This window comes from Biomphalaria glabrata, chromosome 18, assembly GCF_947242115.1.
Source record: "Biomphalaria glabrata chromosome 18, xgBioGlab47.1, whole genome shotgun sequence".
NCBI lineage: Eukaryota > Metazoa > Mollusca > Gastropoda > Planorbidae > Biomphalaria > Biomphalaria glabrata.
In genome coordinates, this window is record NC_074728.1 from 12,148,662 (window position 1) to 12,169,456 (window position 20,795).

At 35.7% G+C, this 20,795-nt stretch overlaps 1 protein-coding gene across 18 annotated transcripts in view; it reads left to right on the forward strand.

Annotated features, from left to right (window-relative positions):
• The first annotated feature begins 4,187 nt into the window (after positions 1-4,187).
• Positions 4,188-20,795, forward strand: part of LOC106064344 (talin-1) — a 95,602-nt gene continuing 78,994 nt past the window's right edge. For 15 of the 18 annotated variants that reach the window (XM_056017175.1, XM_056017183.1, XM_056017188.1 and 12 more), the window contains exon 1: positions 4,188-4,296. The gene's annotated coding sequence lies outside the window, so the exon portion shown is untranslated. Of the gene's footprint in view, positions 4,297-4,434; positions 4,593-15,071; positions 15,242-19,361; positions 19,990-20,795 lie in introns of those variants that run through there. The other 3 variants (XM_056017177.1, XM_056017180.1, XM_056017176.1) reach the window with 3 other exon arrangements.

Consider the following 20,795-nt stretch of genomic DNA (forward strand, 5'->3'; position numbering starts at 1 on the left):
GAATGGAACCCACAAAGAATTAAGAGGAAAGTGGGCAGACCCAAGCAAACCTGGAAGAAGTCAGTCATCAGTGAAGCTGAGGGTAGGCTACTGGAATGACATGGGAGCAGATGAAGAAAGCAGCTCAGAACCGAGTTCGGTGGAGAGGTGTGGTTGCGGCCCTATGTTCCCCTGGGAGTGCATAGGATTAAGTTAGTAATAATACCTACAGTTCTTAGTGCCACGCTTCGTGCCACATCCTTCAAAACTGTTCTCTTTACCAAGAGGCCCGTATAAGACACTGGCCCCATAACACCCCAATAGAAAGAAAACTATATGGAGAGCTCCCTGATTTGGAAACCACTGCGCAGTTCATCTCATGTATTGGTCTAGTCATCTGAACACTCCAACATAACAATGAGACCGAAGAAGAAGAAGAAACGCTTCGCGCAAAATCTTTATTTAAAAAACAAAACAAAACAGAAAGACCTGGTAGCTTTGAAGCCTTTACGTGGAGACGAGAGCTTATTTAAATTATATCCTGCTTTGAGATCATATTTCTTTCCTTAAAAGAAGTTTTCCACCATAACCTAAAGCTTCTCTGAAAACCCATGAGTTGAATTGTGGCTGCTTTTGGTACACAACATAACTGCAATAGTTCATGCAGAAGTTCTATTTATTGAGGGACAGAATGTCAGTGCCTATTCGACAGGTTAACGCTTTCAGATGGATGGCACATAAAGATGTTCTATCTTAGAAAACGATACAGAAAGCCTGCAATTATTTAAATTATTGTATGTGCATGTCAAACAAGGAAATCCTATGCCGAACTGGAAGCCGAACACTTAGTGAGGTTGTGACAGAGCATCGCATGAGGTTTGCGGGACATGTTCTACGTCGAAATGAATTACGCACACCAAGAGTTGCGATAACATGGAAGCCAATACGAGGAAAGTTCAAACAGGGACGTCTTCGTATTACTTCGCGACACACCTTCACGGAGGACCTCAGAACAGTGGACACCAGGTGGGAGGAGGCTTCAGACATTGCCAATGACAGATCTTTATGGAGACTGCTTGCCGCCCAATGCGCCGAACGGCGCGGGAGGACCTAAGTCTAAGTAAGTAATGTGCATGCCAACGTTTTAGCGCGACCATTTTGGCGCAGCCGTTTTGGCGCAAGGGACGTTTTGGCAACAAATCCATTATAAACTTGCATGACCTACTTCAGCTTTTCTCAAGCAGCCTGGGGCACCCCATGGGATAAAGTGGGGGAGGGGGGAAGTGCGACATCATGACCTTTCGGGAGGTGCGAAGCCGTTCAAATTCTTTTACAATAGTAAAATTAAAAAGTTGTATTTTCATTGTAGTTATCAATCAACGTTCAGATATTAACCCAGTCAAATGACATTATTATCAATATTTATAGAGTTAAAATAGTGTAAGTTAAAATGTCTACCTTTTTTCTTATGAGTGGCGTTAGCAACAATATCGATTCCAAACCTTTTGAAGAAGACATTTCAAAACTTCCCCGTTTGAATGATTCTTCTCGAATGATCCGAATGGTCAGAATTCTTTCCCTAACGTTGACACCCTTTGTGTGACAAAAACGAACAAGTTCGCGGCAAGGTTTATTATCTTAATTTGTCCCACTTCGTTATACTTTAACATTGATATGAGCTATTTTTACTACGGGAAGAAAAATGCGCTGAAAACGTCAGAGTAAGAATTCATGAGGCTCAGAACAGAGGAAAACGCTTGGCAAGCTAAAGGCACTACCCTAGACTACCTTGCTGGATTGAGAAGGAACCTAATGCCTCTCTAATTCTACCAATCTCTTGAAAAAATCTTTTTCGGTTATACAAAACACTTTAAAGTTACAAAAACTAATTCTGAAAAGAAAAAGGCATAATTTTTTAGCTGGGCGAAAGCGGTAAATGTTTAAGAAACACTGCTCATTTGCTTCGAATGAAGTCCGATGATTCTCACACTTCAAATACGACCAGCCCGACCCTTTCTTAATTTAATTTTGTGACATGCAATCTTTCTACTATGAGAAATAGTACAAGCTAGACATAAGAAGAATACGTTTCTAAAGCTCGAAAATGCTGAAAAGCGCTTGGCACCAGGGGCTCTGCCCGGGACTCCGCTGGGAAAGCTTTAAGCGCTTTTTCAGATCAGTTGCTGGCTAAGGAGGGGGCAAATGTACATTTTCTGGTCTAGATGGTAGTCAAAGTTTGTATAACACGGCATAATATTAAATAATATTTCCGTCTAAAAATCAAAGAAAACATGTTAATGAGATAATATATGTTAGTCTATTTCTAATTTTAATAAGCTTTCATTGTACAGTATAGGCCTACAATAAATATTGAATAAGTGACATAAACAATGGGATTTTATATTAGAATTGACAATAAATAACAATCAATGAAAGTCATCAGCTCACTGTATTGGTTGAACACACAAAACAAAAACAAATACAAGAGTGTTTATTGGGAAATGTTTGGCGAACGTCGATTCGGAAAGGGGGGGGGGGTGACACCCCTGAGCTAACCGCACCTGGTGACACCGATCCTAGTGACGCTACTAGCCTACAATACCACTTGCAAAACTCAAAACAATCTGGAAAGACAAAGGCATATTCCTAGATACTAAAATCAGACTGATAAGCGCTCCCTGGTCACGGCCACATTCTTATATGCTTGCAAATCTTGGACGCTGACTGTAGGCCTATATCTCAAGAAGAGAATCCTAGCAATGGAATTAAGATGCTACAGAAATATCCTAGGTATCAAGGAAGCGAAGATCGCATCACAAATTAATAAATTAGAAACCGTACTAATGTACAGCAATTGGACACTACGATGACCTGCTAACCACTGTAAAAAACTACAACGCAAACGTAAACTATATGCCCACATCACAAGGTCATCAGAGCTTGCAAATACCAGGAAAAAGACCAAGCTGCAGACAGGGGAAGCAATATGGGATGACAACATAAAAAAAAATGAACAGATTCGACCTGTCATTGAATGAAATTCTATCAAATAAAGATTGTTATTATTTTTCTAAAACTAACAGCGTTTGTCCCAAATGCAGATAGATAAAAACATTAATAGGTTAGAGGATATGCGATTTTCGTAATGATTCTAGATTTTCAGTTGTTTGACCATTGAATTTCACTACAAAAAAATGTAGACATATATAGGCCTAGATTTAAATCAGTGATGCCCGAGATACGGTTCGCGGGCCAGATTCGGTCCGCGACGTGGTTTCATCCGGCCCACCGAAATGTTGGCACAAAGTGTAGAAAATCCCCCATCCAAAAAGAAAATGTTGACAAATGTATCTTTACCAACGTTAGGTCCCTCAATTTTTCTTTAATTAATTGGTACAATGACCTTTAATATTTGGACGGTTAGTGAATGGAACTCTGAAAGTAGAATGTACCAGAAAAAATGAACGGATCTTTACTTTTTGTGGAATATGATAATAAGCCAAAAAATTTTAGTTGTAAAGAAAATGAGTCTGTTTTAAGAAGAAAAACATGCATTATAAAACAAATATGGCGACATTCTTGATATAAGCCGCAAAAAAAAAAAAAAAAAAAAGTTTAACTACGCCTACTGATTGGAGGATCGGTGGGAATATTTACTCAAAAGACAAAATGAGTATTTGTAAAGCTAGCTACAACGTTGCTCATATTTTAAGGACATAATCATCTTCTTTTTTTGAAGTAACGTCTGTATTATATAAGATAAGATATCAATTAAGCCATTTTCTGGCGCGTGAAAAAAACAAAAGAAAAGTTTAAATATTCAAATCATTAATGTAAGGGTTTCAAATCAAATTGTTTCAAATTCAAGTCAATTTCAATTCGTATTTGTACCTTTTCGTTCATGTGGCCCGCGACACGAATGTCGGATATTAAAATGGCCCGCAGGTCGATTTAGGTTGAGCATCACTGATTAAAATTTTAAAAATGATTCCAGGTCTAGTATTTATCTCCCCTTTGACTTAAATGGTCATAGACATAGCTTATTCACTTAAGACTTCCACTAGATCTATTTGTAAATAGCTCTTAAGCAAAAAAAAAAAGGAATGCATTTCTTTCTTTTACATTTTAATATAACTAAAAATTATTATAATTCTGATGTTAATGAAACTTTTAAATATCGGGACAAACAATTAATAAACACCGTAGAAGTCTTGAGTGTTTCCCAATGACGTCAGAGATTTCCGCAGTTTCGACTGAAAACGAGGGTGTATTTTTTTTTTTGGTACAAGGAAAGTGCTTTCGTTCGCCTGATTGTGGGTAAGCTGCTTATTTATTTATGTTTTTGATCAGCTATAGATTTATAAAGAATGATTCTTATTTAAACTAATAGATCTAGGTCGGTACAGGTGCTTGCAGGTTTTACAAGTAACAATAAGTCATTTTTGGAGGCTCGTATTTTTTTCTCTCGCATTAGTTAAAATAAATGGTTAGCAAGAAAGGAGTTATGGAACTTAGTTATACTCCTGCAGGAAGAAGGAAGTTTACGTTGCTTGTTGTACCTGTTTCCTGTTATGGTCATTTCTTATTTTGCATAAAATACGACCAAAGTTTTGGTTAGTTTACGTTGTATCTATCATATTTCATGCATGTTTACTTTATAACAGACGACCAAGTTTGCCTGGTGCTGCATGCCAATAAATAATGGCAATATTATATATAGAGATGGATCTATACTATAGTAAAGTATAGTCTATTAGACTTGAATCTTAGTCTATGTCAATGTCTATTCTATAGATCTAGTCTTTCTAGATAGTAAACTGTCTATAGACTTATAAACTTATAGCCTATAGACAGTCTAGTCTATAGTGACTATATAGGTCTAGTATTACTAGATCTAGATCTATATTAGTATATTCTTGTCTTATCTTACTCATTTAACTCTACTCTACTCTCTGTCTTAAGTGACTTAAGTCTTAGTCTTAACTGACTTAACTCTCTAGTAACTCGAAAATAAAAGTCTAAGCTAACTATACAACTTACTAATAAAATTAAAAGTATAATAATAATTATCAATAATGACAATAATGTCAATAATCATAATTGATAATGATAATCTAGTTAATCTTATTAATCTATCATAATTCATATCATCATAATTGACATAATTCTCTAGTCTCTACTACTTACTTTTACTTAGACTACTATAGTATGTACTGTAGATTATAATAAATAACTATAACTATACTATAATATATTAATATATATTTATAATTAGTATTATAAGTATACTAATAATATTATATATAGATCTAATAGTAGTCTATTAGAATTTATTAGATCTATAGTGACATATACTATAGTCTATTATAGAAATACTAACTTTTACTAAGTCTAAGTTTATTATAGATCTAGCTAGACTCCAGACTAGAGTCAGTCACTAGAGAGTCTAGAATAGATATTTATAAAATCTAGACTATATAGATTCTAGACTAGACAAGAGACTTCATTACTCCATACACTGACACAGTTTTACAGGCATATAGATCTATAAATTCTATATATTATTATTATATTTATATATATAATTATAATCTGTATCTATATAGACTACTATAGAATTATTTTTATAGATCTAGTTATAGATTCTAGATATATTCTATAGTATAAATATAGGTACAGTAGTCTATACTACTATAGTATAGTACCATATAGTAAAATCTAGATCTATATGACAATTTATTTATTTTATTATATGATATAATATATTAAATTATATTAGACTCTGTATCTATAGATTTATCTATAAATACTATTATCTAGACCTAGACATACTGATACTTACTTGACATCTATACTATAGAGATCTAGAATCTAATATCTATATCTAGATTTGAATGATTAGATCTAGAATGTCTAGCTAGATCTAGATTCTAGATTTGATATTACAGGAATCTAGTACAGTAGAGTAACAAATTTGGGTTGAACTTGAGCCTATTTATAACCTTTTCAAAGGGTTGAGCAATAGGAAGATTCTACCTTGAGGCCAGGAATAAGATATTGGTTCTTCACCGATTTCTTCTGTCCTGCGGCTCCCTATCAACTAGATTACCATTTATTCACATCAGTCAGCCTAAGCTATGTTTTCAGCCCTTCCAAGCAAGGCGGGAGGCTTTCATGTTTCTATTTATATAATTTACCACCACTATCCTTGTGTGTGTGGGGGGGAGGGCATCAAAATCAGTGTGGCCCCCACTGAGGAATGGTGTGCTGGTCAGGACTAGTTACTAGTTAACTTTCTTACATCCTTTCCACCATGTAATGTTAGTTCAAACCTACTTTGGAAGCTCACTGGAGGCAGTGATCTATCCCAGTTAGCTTATCCGTCTCCTCTAACAGACTGGGGTGCCAGTAGGAGGCCCGGATATACCCCCGAGGCTAGACTCCAGATCCTATATATATATATAGTTATTTTGTAAGACATACATACTAGGCTAGATTGCTTTTTTTTTTTTAAGCCCATCTTCACTTAAAATGAATGGTGTCCTGTCACTTTATGTCCTACCATTTTATTGGTTTATAGAAAAGGTGAGATATCAGCAACAGTTTAAATAGATATCATATAATTGAGCATGACAATTAGTCTGACACTTTACACTTAACATAATTATTTAAATACATTAATATTGTAATCTTGTAGGTACATACATTTAACACTTATAAATAGTTTAACATGACTTTTTGAAATAAAAATTTCTACATCTATTATAATATGAAAAATTAATTTAAAATGCTATTGGGTAAATTTGATAAATCTATATGACAAGTAGTAAAATATAAGAAAATTTTTAAAATTAAAAACAAAAATACTGATTGACATTGCATCAAATATTTTGAGTCAATCATGTAATTAATTTTCAATAGATCTAGACTAACAATAATACATTTTTGTTATTGGAAATATTTTTACAAAGCTTACATCAACACACTCTGTCTGTCTGGTAAAAAGTTTGTACACATTATTTCTCCGGCACCCAATCTTGGATCAAGCTGAAATTTTGCACAATTATTTCTTATACCTGACAACACAAGAATCATAAAAAAATTAACCAATTAGTTAATTAAATATTGTTAATTAGTTATTTTGTTTGGTATCTCAAACAAGGGAAAGAAATTGTACTTGACTGAGTTGATGGTATTAGCTGAATTTGATTTTCTTTTTATTGATTGTTTTTGTTTTACGCAGCTTTAACGCTTATGTTCAATGCATTATGGTCCTATCACATTTGTTTAGAAGTTTTCTGTGCTGCCTTTTCAAAAGCATTTTTTTTTTAAAGTTGTTCAAGTCTGAATTCGAACTTGAGCTTCTACTAGAATCTAGGGTGGAAAGTTGACTTGTTGAGCTATCCAAGTACTTATAAAAATAGAAGGTTTATTGTCTATTGTTACTTTCATTATTAGCAGCATTTTTTATTTAATCTTCCTAGTCCAATCTCCCAGTTGCGTCTAATATAACTTCCTAAACAAGTCTACTACCTTCCTTCATCTTACTAAAGTCTGCTAGTTTTCTCTAGTCTTTCTAGACATTCACACTGTGATTTGATTGGGGCGAAGAGAATTTGAAATACAAATAAGTTGAAAATATCAATAAGAAACTATAAATATTATCTGGTTAATTTAAAAGTATTTTTACAAATTATATATAATTATTTATAATTATAACTATATATAATTTGTAAAGCTAAAGCTTGTCTACCCTTATAAAGATTTCACATTGGGGTGGAGGGGTGGAGTAGAAATGCTAAAACAGGACTCCTTTCATCCATTTTGTATTTACTAGGTCTCAAATGTTTCCTAGACGTCTGTTTTTGTTGTAGACATTCTATCCATGCTGAACTTTGATATATTAAATGCTAAAGAGCTAGCAGACTGTCTCACTCATCACTAAATCTCCCACTTAAGGGCACTAAAAAAAAATTAAAATTCCACCCAGTTACTCCTTAACATACACTTAGAATAAATAAGCACTTTTTAAAATCAGTTATGAACTATAAATGAACACTAGGGTCAATATTTGTTCGCTTACTATTGTTCTAATTTTTTAAAATGGTTTATTGGACTCGAGTTAGTGTTTAATTTAATGTTTTCATTTCCTCTTCTTTTCGTCTTATAAATTACATGAATATATATATATATATATATATATATATTATACAAGTATGTACTTTATAAGATAAGGAAAGATTAAAATAAACAAAAACAATGAAAATTATTTTTGAGAACATGGAATGTATGAATATGAATGAATGTGTGTTAAAACATTACTAGTGTATGAGACATAAACTCCGAAACATTAGAAGCACAATATATCATCAGGTATTTGCTTGTTAGAGGAATATAGGGTCCTTGAAGGATAAATAGGCCCAAACATAAGGAAACATTAAAAATCATTTTTCTTAAGAATTACTTATTGTTTTTGTGTCTGCAAAACATTCAATTGCACTAGAAACTAAATATTTAAGACCTATTACCTATTACACATAGATTATTTAAGGTATTTTAGTCAGATGAGTTTGCAACAACTCTCTCAATTTAAATAGTTATTACTTTTATTGTTACACTTATGAAAAAGAAATCTCAAGTGAAGACTTACTTAATATTTGCCTAATGACATATAGAAGTCTTAGATTGAACATTTTGATATTAAATATATTAAATATTTATTTGTTAGGATGTAACAGACTATTTATTACACATGTATGCTTATCACTATAAAATTTGCATGAATTGAGTTTAGCATGTCTTGTGGTAATTTGTTTTCACAATTTTTCAAATGTCATGATTAAAAAAAAACAGCTACACAAAGTTAGAACATTTCACAAAATATGAGATTATATATTTTGGATGCTAGGAAACATTGTGGATTTCAAACAAGTTCATAGATATAGAAAATATGAACTATGTTTTACTGTGCTGATTTTTCTTCTTCTTCCTCGTTCTCATTTTTATGTTAGAGCGTTCAGATGACTAGATCAATATAGGAGATGAACTGCGAAGTGGTTTCCAAATCAGGGAGCTTTCCATATAGTTTTCTTTCTATTGAGGTGCTTTGGGGCCATTGTCTTGTACGGGCCTCATGGTAAAGAGAACAGTTTTGAAGGACATGGTCAGCATTTTCTGGTGACACTCCACATGGGCAGATTTCACTGGTTCCAATTTTGAGCTTCCGGAACATATGTTGTCTCATTCTGTTGTGTCCGGTCCTGAGTCGAAAGATCAGACGTTGAATCTTGTCGGGATAGCTTACAATAGTCATCATCTTTCTAGTGATTCGGATGAGAGCTTGTCCATTTCTCATTTATTTTATTTACTATTAGTTTCTTCATTTTTTTCTGGATAGACTGCAATGTTGTTGTTGTTTTTTTTTTTAGCTCGTTCTCCCACTCTTGGCGAGTGTGTCAGCCTTCTCATTTCCTTCTAGCTATACTGCCCTGATTAATCTGTGTTAGTCCAATCAGTTATTACGCAGTCGAAAAGTGGAGAACCATTGCCATAGTTTGGCGCATAGAGTTTACGTCAGTACAGTGTCTGACATTGTACAATTAGCCATTGTTTGAACCCTTGATTCGTTTTTTCTTCCATAAGTGTTTGCTTCAAACTAAAAAAAACAACAACAAAACAAAAAAACAACTGCGTGGGGAAAAAAAACGATGCTATCTTTTCATGAGCACTTGACACAATACTATACTAGGTAGTGTTTAATCTTATCTCCTCATTAACTCTCAGACTGACCATATCCGTTCTCAAAACAATGATTCAATGAGTCATTTAGAAGTGTTGGTCTTTTGTGGGTTCGCAGTTAATCAGGCTTTAAAAGTCATTCTTCTTCTTCTTCTTCATCGTTCTCATTGTTATGTTGGAGTGTTCATATGACTAAACCAATACATGAGATGAACTGCGCAGTGGTTTCCAAATCAGGGAGCTCTCCATATAGTTTTCTTTCTATTGGGGTGATTTGGGGCCAATGTCTTATACGGGCCTCTTGGTAGAGAGAGCAGTTTTGGAGGACGTGGTCGGCATTTTCTGGTGATACTCCACATGGGCAGATTTCACTGGTTCCAATTTTGAGCTTCCGGAACATGTGTTGTCGCATTCTGTTGTGTCCGGTCCTGAGTCGAAAGATTAGACGTTGGTCTTGTCGGGATAGCTTATAGTAAGCATCATCTTTCTTGTGATTTGGATGGGAGCTCGTCCATTTCTCATTTATTTTATCTACAATTAATTTCTTCATTTCTTCTGGATAGAGTGCAGAGTTTACTTGTGAGTTTGTTCTCCCACTCTTGGCGAGTGTGTCAGCCTTCTCATTTCCTGCTAGTTGTATGTGAGCTGGTATCCATTGAATAACAGTTTTTTTGCTGTTGTGGTTGAGCTTTGTGAGTGCTGTTCTGAGGTTTTTAATATAAGGGAATCAGAGTTTTGCAGGCTTTGGAGGATTGTTTTTGCGTCTGTTAGAAAGACAATCTGACTGTGAGGGGAACTTGGATGATTTGCTAGCATGGTAGCAGCTAGTGCTAGTGCTTCCCTTTCTGCTCTGTGACTGTCAGAGAGCTCTCCAGTTGCAAAGGATTTTTCTAGTTTTCCTCCATCTGGCCATTCGATAAGTATTCCAGCTCCTCCATTTGTGGTGGCTTTATGGGATGAGCCATCCGTGTAAACTCTGATCCACTGATTGCTAGGGTAATTGGTATGTAGAAAACAGTTCACTATTTCCTTGAGCTCTGTTGGTCTGTAATCAGATTTTCTTTTTATGTTTTCAATATGGTCCCTTATAGTAGGAAGAGGGCTTTCGTCCCAGGGTGGAGATTCATTATAGTGTATCGAGGATTCCAGAGTAATTTTTTCAAGTTGGTGTTTCTTTTTTAGGTTTAGAGATTCCTGTATGAAATTGGTCCTTTTGAGACGTTTTTTTGTGCCAGTTTTGTGGATTTTTGTTCTGAGTGGGTGCCTCTCCAAGGTTTCCAATTTAGTGAATTGGGAAAGGATTTTTATTTCTCTTCTTTCATCCAGAGAGATCAGGGCAGCGGTTTCCTCCATAGCTCTTATGGGTTTGTTTTGATTGCTCCTGTCATTATTTGAATAAAAGTCATTCAAATTATAACATGAATGAGGGTTTATTTTATGCTGCAGCCATCCTATTGTCGCACTGTCTGTCTGACCGCCACCCCTGTCTTATCCTTTTTTTTTTTTAAATTTCGCCCCCCCCCCTTCCCCCGTTTTTTTTTTTTTTCGCCTCCACCTCCGTCTTATTCTTTTTTTTTAATTTTTTTTTTCTCATTTTGAAGTTTGTGTTATTTGGTTCGTACAAACCTGTGTGATAGAAGTTTGTGTTATTTGGTTCGTACAAACCTGTGTGATAGAAGTTTGTGTTATTTGGTTCGTACAAACCTGTGTGATATTGGAGAGATCGTTTCTCCCTTGCAAGATCTCATGTCACTGACGGTAATTCTGTTGCACCATTTCGCACTGCCTCTCATGTCACTGACGGTAATTCTGTTGCACCATTTCGCACTGCCTCTCATGACACTCAGTACTCTGGTTTGGCACTCAACAATAAGCAATCCTTGGCCACGTGTGAGTGTGTGCGTTCGTTTTTAATTAACAGAGCGCCATCTAATTATAATAATTGGCCAACTGCAGAGGTATTATATGATGGTTGAAAAGGAAATGTGAACCATGGTTCGAGTGGCTATAGTTCATAACTATAGTGATATAAAGGCTTCATACAACTATAGTGAGGTTAGCGACGCACGTGCTTCACACAACTACAGCAAGTTTAGCAATACAAAGACTTCACATAACTATAGTGATATAAAGGCTTCATACAACTATAGTGAGGTTAGCGATGCACATGCTTCACACAACTACAGCAAGTTTAGCGATACAAAGACGTCACATAACTATAGTGAGCTTAGCGATACAAATGTTTCACTCTACAATGGGACGTTTTTAAAAGTCGCGGCTTTTTAACTCTAGGTGCTATTTTATTTGACAATTTAATTTTTTCCATCAGCAATTATTTAAAAGTTTGTTTTTTTTTGTTTTTGTTTTCACTGGTGCTGTTATTCGTGGCGTTCTTTCCATAAACTCTGTGCCATCGTGCCATTTCCTCAACCCGCGGTCCCCAGCCATACATGGTCACTAAAACCCAACTATCCTACAATGCTGTAGAAATATTTGACTAAATGCCAAGAGGAAGCTCGTTTGTTGTTTTATAACCTTTATGCTCTACCACTGAAAACATTTCCCCCCCCCCTTTTTTTTTGACATTCATTTTTTGATTAGTTGAAAGTTGGATCGACTTCTCTGCCTCCGTTTCTTACTGACCCTTACTTTGGGTGGTATTGATTCGTGAAGAATGAATCCATTACAAACTAGTTTATTTCAAACCTTTGCTCAGAACATTGTGATTACGATTTGTCTGTTTGACCCGTTGACACAAAAATATCTGTGTAGGCCCTATGTTAACTGCTCAAATATTTTGTTCCGATTTGTGTTGACCCGTTGACACAAAAATATCTGTCCCGATTTTCTTTTTGGTCTCATTGCTATCATTGCACAAGACACGTTTCTGGCATTGTGTAGATCCCGTCTTAAGTTTATTGTGTTATGGGCTCATTCGACAGTTAGTTCTTCGCAGCGTATGTGCCGCGACAAAGGTGTTTAGTATCTTCTATTAGACGCTGGTTCATTTTAGCTGTGACTTCTACATTGAGAAAGGCTGCTATCGTTTTAGTGTTTAACCGTATCAAACCCTCGCTAAAGAATTGCAACTCCAATTCTTGTAGGCTTTAAAAAACAAAACAAAAAAAAGTTAATTTTTTCAACTTCAGTGGCGTCAGTTAATTTTTTTCCCCGTCAGTTTCACAAAATGTGTCTCTTTCGCTGTCAGATTTATAACCTTTTTGAGAAACTGTTGGTCATTTACAGACACAACTATTTTCAGCAATATGAACCGGGGCTCCACTCCAGACTGCAAATAGAATAAATGGCATTAGTGGACGGGTTAATGTTCCTGGATTGAAGCTAATAATTGGTGGTTTTACCCAACGATTATCCCCCCATATTCAGGACCAATTGTACATTATTATCTGTTATTTTCACTCGGCTCGGCCCACCACTTAAGTCAATTGGATCATTACAATTTCTTTTTTTTTTTTTTTTTGGTTAGCTTAGAGGTGGATGCCTAAATGTCCCGCCGTGACATTCACTAGGAAAATGTCGAGGTTACAGTTGATGGGGGTGGCGGCGGTGGCTTCGGGAAAGGAAATGTTGAAATGGCTCTCTACAACTATTTGATGGTGGACCAATGGATGCTTTTCCGTGCAAGTGGTTTGGATAGGGAGCCGGGGGGGGGGAGAGTTAAAGAGAAACCGAGAGTGAGAATCGCGGAACATTTTAGACTCCCTAGTTGACATTTCGTACACCAATGGACGTAGGGGCGGAAGGGTCTGAAGCTCAGCACCATCACTTAACTCTTGAAGTGCTTTTGTTGTTCCAGTCATTCGGCCACTCAGAGTCGTGTACTCTTTGTTGTTCTAACACACTGGACATTGCCACGCTAGAACGGAACTACTTATTTATGGCACGGTATGCGCCTTTACATCGGAAACTTGTTAGCCAGCTTTATCACCATCTGCAATCTACGGTCTGGCGTTTTAACTCATTGCCTCTTTTCCTTCACACAGCCATATCCTACTCTAGTCCAGTTATAGGCAAACCTTTTGAGGGGCGGGTTGAAAAATTAATGGAAACATTTTGGTGGGCCATTTTTTTTTTAAATTAAGAAAATACAGACATTTAGTGTATGATTTAATGATATAAACATTGAACTAATTCAATGTGTGAAGCTACGAGGGTTTTGTTGATAGTTCTTTTTAATTTGGTTCAGCCTTGAATGTAGTTATTATTTAAAGTGAACTAAGTTGTTCAATCGCCAATCTATTTCTGACATAGCTGCCTATAAATATATATTCTGATATAAACATTGGACATAATCTTTGAACATGAGTATTGTTCCCGGTCGTTGACTTGTAGCACCAAACTGCTGGTAGACAACTAAACAGGCTGTAGGCGTAATATATCGTAAATAATAAAACTTCAAATAACTTGAATAACTTCCTTTTGAACAATACTAATATAGATTTATAATATAGACCAAATCAACTTGTGATAAAATTAAATAAATGTTGCAGACATTAGTAATACTATTTCTTAACTCTTAACTCACTACAATAACACAACCTTTCAGTCTCACGTTCTGGAATCGTCTCCTAACTAGAACCAAATGACGACAATGCCACCTTTGTTGCATCATTCACAACCAATCGCTAACCTCTTCCCACCATCACCATAGAAACACACACACACTCCATAAAAATGAGATATTCCATTTGGAAAAGTCCATGAAGACGTCTGATTTAGAACATATTGAAATATTTGAGATGATTATTACGTAACAGTTCAATTTTTTTTTTCAAGTTGCGAATCTGGTTTTAAAACTTCTCAATCTCAAGCCCGCGGGCTTTAGTTTGCCCACCACTGCTCTAAGTCCTTTTGACATACATTTAAAAAATATTATTTCCAAATTTAGGGAAATGCAAATTTGAAATGGTTATTTGTATATATCAGTACTTGGCCCTCATAGTAAGGAACATGATCATTTTGTTTTTTGACTTTTGGATTTCGTGTGTTCCCTGTGACAGTGCTGCTTGGTTGTGACGTTTTAAAAAGAATCTAATCACAATATATATGCTAGCGGCTAGTCCTATAGCTCTGTATGACAAAGACTACATATTGTTGAGGTATGCAAAACTTCAGTTTGATGAGTGGCCACTATCAGAATTAGATATAGATCTATTTCTCGTGTTTTTTGTTTGTTTGTTTGTTTTTTAAACGTGGAACATCGCTTACATGTGTCCAGAGATTTATCACGCTGACCCGCTAAACGTTTTGAAGAACCATTGCGATGGCTCCAAACAGAAGAAGGAAGTGAAACGATACACTCTGGACATTGTGTGTGGGTATAGTTCACATGACGAGTGATCAATAGAGGACTTCGTGTTTAGGTTACTTGTTTCATGTTTGTTTGAACACTGTTGTGGGATGCTGGTGTTCACATGAGACGTTGTGTGCAGTTTGCGAAAGTATATTTGATTCATATATTTCGCCACGTTGGTGTTGGCAGTATACACTGGGCACTATTAAGGTTGTGTATCGATCTAATGGATTTGGGGAGGGTGGGGAGGCATTTCCATGTGTTAAAATTGTCTTTATTAACACTTTTTTTTTTTGCTAGATTAAATAATGATTTACAGAACCTTTATAATGAGCTTTCCCATCTGTTCTCGCGCTAATTAAGTCGTCATTGACCGATCATTTCAAACAGGATAAGGAATGATTCATTTTAGGCTAGGGGTGGATAGCGTTCCCTTTGCATGTGTTATGTGTTAAAATTTCCTTGTTTGTGTCCATTTCTTGTAAAATTTCCGTAACATTGTGCCGGCATTGTCGTTCTGGTTGTCTGCCGATGTATTTGTAAGTAACTATTGGATATTAATTACTTGTTTGGTATCGAACAAGAGAAAGAAATGGTACTTGACTGATGTGGTGGAAGTTGAATTAGTCCCCTTTATACTTTGTTTTAAAGTTTCAAACTAAAAATAGATAGCTATAAAACCTTTATATTTTCATAAGCACTTCTCTGGTACAGTGGTTAGTGTGTTGGCTTGAGGCTTCGAGTTCGAATCCAGGTCGTTAGACTTTATCTTTTATTTTTTAATAAATGTATTTAAAAAGCGATCACGATAATATTCACACAGGTAGCACCTTCTTTCTTCCCCACCCCTTCCCCAACTGGTCCAGACACGTGATAGGATCATAGCATATAGATACAGCTAAAAGCATGAAATTGCACTAAAAATATTTCTAATCGAACAGATTTATTGCTGTTAGTCTAGATTAAACTTTAGATCTATTACAAACTTAATTATGACTGATTCAAACTAATTGATGCAACTGCGCATAATAAAATCTTTGTTTGTTTGCTTTTTAAAGTATTTTTCATATTTTCTTGTTTAATATATAGATCTATGTATTTCTACCTTATTCCGAATTCCCTTTTTTTCATTTTCCCCTATTGATTAATAAAGTGCCCCCCTCCCCTGTCCTATTCACTGCACAGTTGTACAATATCACCTACTGCTATGTGCACAACATCAGCAGCACTTCGATCCAACAAACAGTTGCTGTTGCTGGTTTAAAAATAGCGCGTATGTCACCGCTACTATAAGACTTTGATGATCGCTATGAAGATAGCTCTTACTAATTACTCCTCCCCCCCCCCCGTTATTTTTAGTACAACTAGTTATGTCTATACAAAATTGTCTATAGAAGGAGTATACTTTACATATATGACTCATCGTCACTGCATCATTAGTGGCTTGCTGGCCGCGACTTGTATTTGGAGCCACATACTGTATGATCTTGTCATTGACGTTTACTCACCTAACCTAAGCACCAATGTTGAAGATAGGGCTTGCTGGATGGGAGTGTGATTTCTCTGTACCAGAATCGTATGTCTCTTTCATCTTCTTAGTCTTCACAAGGCAGGCAACTTAAAAAAGGTGAACATAGTTCAGCATACGTGCATAAAGTTCCACCCCACACACAAATACTACCCACTGTTATACATGGGACAGTGTACTAATAGGAATATAAATACACAGAGTAATGTAGCCTTTTGGTATGCATTTTTGTTTCACTGTTCGATTTGATGTAGATCTGAACATTTCCTTTTTGTGTTTAAATATAGCCATACAGTCTTAGCATACCAAACAGTTGTGTTGACACCGTTTTGGTAATATTGATTTAAAAGTATTAGTAACCGCTAGTTTCCTTTATATATTAATGAGGAGTGCAATATGTATGGAGGGGGCGAGATAAGCACAGAGTTACACTTTGAATTAAACTGACGAACGTTTTAAGAAACTTATGTATGTCGACCATTCAAATGTTTTGTATTTCGGAAGAGCAATTAACGCTTATAGTGTAATGATATTTCAAGTTATCTCATGTCTTCAATATTATTTTGTTTAATAGCATTTCTATTTCCAACATTTGCTGTTTCTACAGCAGTGATGAATGTTGCATTTCCGAATCTGTGATTCCTGGGCGCTAACTAATCTTACATTATTTTCGGGCGCTTTATGTTACCGTTTGACAATTAACATTAACAACATATCAAATATCAAAGTTGTTACTCATGCCAGGCCTCTTTAAATAGTAATAATTTAAAAAAAAAAAAAAAAAAATTTGGGTCATAACTTGTCTGTTCAACTTTTTGTATTTGATTTGATGCTAGCACTTGAATCTGAAATTATCCACGATGTTTTGTTTCAGTTTGGTATCGGGAAAGCGCTTTTGTTCTAACCAGCTTATGGGCTGAGCACATATTGTCGGTGTGACCGAAACGTATTTAATGTAAATACAAAACTTTGGAAATGTGTTCAGTCTCGTCAAGTGTTGTTTTACTGCTGAGCCACGGAGAATACAATCTTGAGAAGAAGCGTGACGCCACTTAGAAATATCATAACTCTTTAGGGGTCACTGACTGAGTTCTTTTATTTTAGGATCCTGTTCTTCTATTTTAGTCTTGAACAGCTAAGACACAACGAGAAGTCGTGCCTCTTTTTAACAGATTTAAGTTTAACAAGTTGCATTACTATAATATTTGAATATTGCAATACATCACCTACTCTTACTCTCTCTAATGTCAAACTTTGTTCAAGACTTGTTCATGTATTTTATGTTTACATGTTCATTAGCCTATTTCTCGTTCAGTGTGAACGTGTTGATACCCAAAGACACTTGACATTTGTAATATCAGATTGCGTTCTTGTGCTGACAACATTCACTCTCATGCAGGGGCGGACTGGCTATATGGGCATATGCCCGGTGAGCCGGTTTTGTAATATTCTCTTGTAAAAGGGGCCTTCTGAGCGTGTGTTTAAAAAATAAATCTACATTGTAATAATAATTTAATATTTTCCGAAATAATGTAATAGCCTACATTGTAATAGCCTATATCTGTAGACACTGCTACTAGTAAGCTTCAACACACTTAACTCATTTAACGATTAAAATCAACATAAGGGCTGTATTTCTTACAGAGTTCATTGTATGCGTGCGTTCAGTTATCGATACGTTATTAAACTTAACAGAATGATTTTGGGGTCAGGTAGACCTAGAATTGGATGTCCATTATATGATATATAATTTGTGGGCCGGAGTGTATAGAAATGCCCGGGCCGATTTTAACACCCGGTCCGCCTCTTATGTATTGGGTCATGAGTTGAGTGTTGACTATGTTCTGGCGTAGCTAATAGCTAATTCAAACTAACCAACTGAACACAGGCGAAAAGGCCAACAATGAAAGGAAACAGTCATGAGTGTTGATGATTCCAACATTTAATCTGGTAATGAAATGGATCCGTCCATGTCGTCGCTGTGGCTAACCAAATAAGTCCAAAACTTCTCGATTGACAAAACTTGACTGTATCTAAAGACGCTACCATATGAACTGTTTTATTTCGTATCTAGCTCTAGTCCTTGTTTTTATTATGACGTCTTTTTATAAAACTTAACTCGAAATACACAAAACAAAATGAATCTTAACTTTTAGGCGCCTAATTACTTACCGTAATGAAGTGTATCTTGACTAGGGTTAAGGTTATTTTATGTATTTTCCATGTGTATGACACTTGCTCTATTATTGTCTAGGCATGCAAGATCACCCCCAAACGAACGTATAGAATCGTTTGTAATTGTGTCCGTTTTTTTTTTAGAATCTGTTTGGTAATGGTAATCAAAACTGGGAAAAGGTTATAAGAATTATAATTATAATTAACAAAATATTAGTATATTTTTAATGTGTCATTTGTTATGAAACCTGTAATAAAAAATATAGGTTCATATATTGCAGACTTATCTTCTAGAAATATTTGAATGTGAATCTCTTTGAGGTCAGTAAATATCTTGAGCACTAAGCTTTATGCCGCTGACACACAATGTATTGTCAGTGGACATTACTACTTTGTACTTTTTAGACAAACATTAGTTCGAGTAAACATTATCTCTGGCGTTATGTAAACATTCAATCTGTGCGAGAAACGATAAAAAAAAAAACCCAACACCACCACGAGATTTCGATAAGACCGGCCCGCCGCCCCTTCACTCCCGCCCTCCGTCCCAGTTCATTCAATCTGGAACACTGTGACATGCGCAAAGGTTGTCAGTGGTGAGCAGTCTCAGCCACTTTTCTGAATGCGATGTTTGTTACAGCACTTGCTCTACAAACTCGGTAGTCTAGCTGCACTGTTGAAGCGTCACGGACACGTTGTTTGTTTTCCTCTCCTATTTTCGACTTTTGTTGTTTCTTTGCTGTTATTTCATCTCAATGCAAGGACTTACTGGCCGCCACATGCGCGAGAGCTCTGCTGGAAACGCAACATTTTCAATGTAGTTTGAACATTTTTTGTATGATTTTTATTTTCAACGTGATTTGTTTTGGACTTGGCGAATCACTGTCGTGCGTAGCTCTACTATATCTATGACTGTTTTTTTTTTCTCTAGCAAATCATTTTATAATTCGCTTAACTTAAATTCTTGTTCCGATGAATTGTAATAGCAAAATTGCAAAACAAAAAGTCATCCATGACATGGAGGTCACGCGGTGTTAGCTTGTTAAAGGAAAACGAGAACTGATCCTTACAGCTGCTCTGATAGGGCTGAATATACAATACCCAGGCCAATCGAACCAAGTTTTCTGGTATGGTATAACAACAATAGCCTCAGTGCTCGAGGGACTCACGACCAAATTGGAGACACAAAACTTTGGAGCAGGAAAGAGAATGGCGTGGTGGAGCGATAGCTTGGTGACAGCACCGGACCTTACGCGTAAGTTCACTTTGATATATACTTCGCACTTTATTGGGTGCATACATGATTTCTCTGGCAGTGATTCCAGTGTTGTTTTTTTGTGTGTACATGTTTTCTTTGTCAGAATCTTACATTTTCTTGACAAATAAGATACCACTTTCTCTCTAGGCCTACTTATCTAGTATTTACAACGTAAAATAAAACACTCATCTGTATTATTACCTTATAGGACACTTCAAAAGATTACCTCAAAGTATTTTACTTGAGGCGTCTTTGGTAAATCGCACTTTTGGAATGTGTCGCCTACCGACAATGCTGTTATATTTCGTGCTTTAATGCGTGGGTTTCTTATTGTTTGCCTTAGTTATTCTGTTTATTTCTCCCCCCCCCCCCAAACAATCACGTTGATGTATATTGTTGGGGAAAATTACTATCTCGGATAAACTCTTATTTTGACTTTTATACTTTTTCAAAGTATACAAATAAATAAATGTCATTTTCGGGAATTTCCGAATGTAAGTCGTTATTAATTCAAGAGTTTAATAAATTAAAGAATAATTTTACTCACCGTCTGCTAAAGAACATCAAATTTTGATGACGCAATAACCCCTTTTTTTAAAAATGTAAAATTCATTAGTTATTAAAAGCAAAATAATTGCTCTATATGAAACGATGAATGTTCATCTGTTCTTCTCTATAAGTTGCACTTCTCATTAATCTTCGGACTCGAAAATAAGGCTTATATGTTTAGGAGGTATTGTATTTTTTAAAGTATTTTTTATTTTTTGCATTTCTTGGTTCCTGTTTTATACATCTCTAAAGTA